This window comes from Cryptomeria japonica, chromosome 8, assembly GCF_030272615.1.
Source record: "Cryptomeria japonica chromosome 8, Sugi_1.0, whole genome shotgun sequence".
Taxonomy (NCBI): Eukaryota; Viridiplantae; Streptophyta; class Pinopsida; order Cupressales; family Cupressaceae; genus Cryptomeria; species Cryptomeria japonica.
The window spans coordinates 702,741,438-702,745,618 of NC_081412.1; positions in this window are offsets into that span (position 1 = coordinate 702,741,438).

Below are 4,181 nucleotides of genomic sequence, written 5' to 3' on the forward strand. Positions count from 1 at the left end.
AGGATTGCTAAGGGAGATCCCCCCTTTACACAATTCAGTGCTGAGCCAGTTGATTCCCTCACCGTTAAGAAATTTATTGAGATAGTGGATAATTATGTCATAGAGGTCATTGTTGTTGACCTCAGTATTGGTGACCACAACCCTAGTGAACCCTCGGATCAAGACCCTGATGCTCCAAGTTGTAAGGATGGGTTAAACACACATGGTCCCTACATTGGTGGTGAGATGACCCCCAGTCAACTTGATCCCAATAAGGATTTTGACTATGGTGAGGATTCCCAATGTGATGGGGAATCTACTGATGAAGGGGATGAGATGGTGGATAGTGAGAACCCGAATATCAAGCCTAGAAGGAGGAGAGGTAGACCCCTAGGGTCAAAGAACAAAGTATCCTCCAATAGAAGGAAAGTAGATGAGAAGAAGCATCTCCCTAAGTGTTTCAATAGTTTTAAGACTACCAAGGAGTCACAAAAGCCCCCCCAGCTATGATGAAGTGCATTTCTTGGAACATAAGAGGTCTAGAGTCGCTAGACGGGAAGCAGATTATTAGGAGATTTCTTAATAAGCAAAGAGACTTAGATTTTGTGATGTTGTAAGAGTTAAAAGCTACTAATTTCACCATAGAGGTTAATCTGGAGTTCATATGGAGAGACTCTATCAAGATCTACTCAGATCATGATAAAGGTAGAGGTGGAGTTGGGCTACTCATCAACCCCAAATGGAGTGGGCACATTATAAGTCAAGGGTGCTCTCCTTGTAACAGAGTTGTCTGGGCATCACTCAACCTAAATGATTTTGTTATAGGTGTTTTCTCTATCTATGCAACTAATGATTATAGAGAGAGGACTACATTATGGGTCTGGATTTCCTCTCTTCCTGACATTCCTTGGATCATTGGGGGTGACTTCAATATGATCGAGAACCTTGAGGATAAGTTTGGAGGAGTTACTATGGAGTGGAAAGGGGCTAAGAAGCTTCATTAGGAAAGGATGAAGAACTGTAAAAAACTCTTTTACCTCCTCCTAGGCAATAAACAATCTACAAAAGGGATATGGTATACATGGTGCAACTACCAGAAAGGAGGACACAAGATTTATTGCAGATTGGATAGATTTTATGCGAATGGGGATTTTTTCTCTTTTACACTGGATGATAAAGGCAACCCTATTACAATTTGGTCGGTTTCTCTTTCTGACCACCACCTGATCATTTCTCTCATTAGGTTTGGAGACTCCCAAGTTAAGAAAGGAAATGGAGGGGATAAATTCATCCTTAATACCCATCTCCTTAAGGACTAGGATGTGATGTATGCGGTTAATATTGTCAAGGTGATTAATAAAGGGGATAAGAATATGCAATCTCACATCAATAGATGGAACCATTATGTTAAGAGTTGGCAAAATCTGCTCCAAACTATTGGGCAAAAGAGAGCTAAAGATAGTAGGTTTCAGGAGAAGGTGCTTACGGATGAGTTGCATAAGTTTGAAGAGGATATTCAGATCAATCCAAGTGACCTTGAGCTATCCAACAGAGTTGCTCAAGCAAGGGATGCCTTGAGGAGGCATCAACTGGTCAAGGTTAGAGGATCGATGATTAGGGCCAGAAGTCAGTGGATGCAATTTGGTGACAAGGGTTCAAAGTTTTTCTTTAATATGCTCAAATAGAAATAGAATAGAGAAAAGGTTTATAGGTTATGGATTGACAATAAAGAAGTAATGGAGATAGATGATATTAAAGAGGCTTTTCATTTCTTCTATAAGGAGCTTTTTTCCTCTAATGACTCTCCTAACTCTGGAAGAGTTAGGGAAGGATGCAGATAGCTTATCTCAAAGAAAATATCTGATCAAGACTCTCAGCTGCTGGATCAAGCCATATCGGTTGAAGAAATTAAGAATACCATAAGAGCCCTCAATAATGACAAAGCACCAGGCCCAGATGGCTTGCTTTCCGAATTATACAAAGCTAATCAAGATCTTTATGAGATATATAGTGAAGCTCTTGAAAAAGGTTCCTTAGGTGAAAACATTAACAAAGGAATTATCAAACTGCTTCCTCAAGAGGGGGATAAAGTGCTTATTAAAAACTGGAGACCTATTACACTCCTCAATGTGTCATATAAAATTATGGCCAAAGCCCTTGCTCTGAGACTTGAAGGTGTGTTACCTAAATTCATCTTCCCTACACAAACTGGGTTCATTAAGGGAAGGTACATTTTGGAAAATCTGATTACCGGTTGGGAAGCGATGGAGTGGGCTAATGTTTGTGGGCAAAATACTGCTATGTTCCTTTTAGACTTTGAGAAAGCCTATGATAGAGTGGAGTGGGAGTTTGTCTTGATGATGTTAGAAGATTTTGGGTTCCCTAATAAGTTTTGTCGTTATGTGAGGGTTTTGCTCAAGGATGCCTCTGTGTAGGTTGAGGTAAATGGCTCTCTCACTCAGGTCATTAAACTTGGGAGGTCCATTAGGCAGGGTTGCCCCCTCGCCCCAACCTTATTTGTTATCACCTTTGATGCACTATTCTACATTTTGAGAGATTGCACTATATCCCCTAGGGTTAAAGGTGTTGTGCTTCTCGATGGGTCTGATTTGGTTAATATACAATTTGTAGACGACACTGCATTATTTATTGAACTCGCTAAACAAAATATGGAGGCCCTGGTTAGAAAGATCAAGTTTCTAGAGGAGATTTCAGGCGCCAAAATTTCTCAGCCTAACTCCACCTTGCTTGGGTGGAGAGAGGACCCGCTAGACTGGCTTCAACAATTTGGATTTCAGTGGGGGGGGTCCCAATAAGATTGTCAAATATTTAAGGATCCCCTTCTCTATTTCCCCTTCTTTAAAGGACATGTGGGTAGGTAAGAAACAAAATTGACAAGAAGCTGCATAAATGGAAGAACATTTATCGCTGGCTAGGATAGTGCAAGTGTGCCAAAAGATACTTTCATCATGTAACATCTACTATTCATCTATTTGGATGTTTTGTAATTATCAGATCCCTGAGATCTTTAAGGTTATTAGGAAATTTTTGTGGTTTGATGGCAGAGGCAATAACCAGAAACATTTAGTTAAATGGGCTTGGTGTCATTCTAAGAAAAAGATGGGAGGACTTGGGCTGAAGGATCTAAAACTCCAAGGGATTTCACTAGCTGCTAAATGGATCTTTCAGGCTCTTGAAGGAAATGAACCATGGAAAATATTGGTTAGGAACAATATTAAGAGGGTTGTTCCTAAGGGGGCGAAATCTTGGAAGTCTTTACCCTTTTGTGACTTGGTTGCTGGGGGGTTCTCAGTCTCAGTGCAGGGTTCGTGTGTATTTAAGTCTATGTGGAGGGCCTTGGAAATTGTTAGGCAATTCATCACCAATAATAGGGCCAACATCAGTGACCTCATTCGTGGGGATAGGTCTATATGGTGGAACTTGTTTCACTCCTCCAAATTGCTTGCGCTTACACAAGGCTGCTCGACCAAGGCTTGGGCGAATAAAGGTATCTATTGTTTTAATAATATTATGGATAATGATAATCTTATGAGTTGGGAATCTCTTAGTGCTAAATATGATCGTCCTTCTTCACAAAGAAGAACTTATAATATGGTTAACAAAGCTTGTGTTTCTCTTCAGTTACCTAAACCATGCAATGTGGATGTTAACAAGTTTACTTCATTTAAATGGAATAATGATATGTGTATATCTAATGTGAAATCTATCATTGTCTATAATACTCTTTCTTATGATGAATCTATTATCAATCATACTAATGCATTGTGGTATGCATATTTTTCTTTAAAACAGTGGCGGAATATTTTCACTAATCTATGGAATAGTCTTATTGCACCCAAGAAAAAATGTTTTAGGTGGTTGTTGCTTATTGACAGGCTTTCTTTCAGAAAAGATCATTCCAATGGTGACATATGCAACATTTGTAGAGTGCCTGAATCTGTTAGGCACATCTTTTTCGAATGTACTATTGCTAAAGAGATATGGTTATTGTTTGGTTTTATGAGTCCTAACCAGATTACAATCATGGAAATTCTTACTGGTTGCATTCATGGATAAAGAAAAGATTCTAACTTATTTTGGCACATTCTTTTTACTGAAATGTTATGGTACATTTGGAAAATTAGAAATGAAGACAAATTCCAAGGTAAAATAAGGATCCTTACTGAGTCATTTCGTGGACT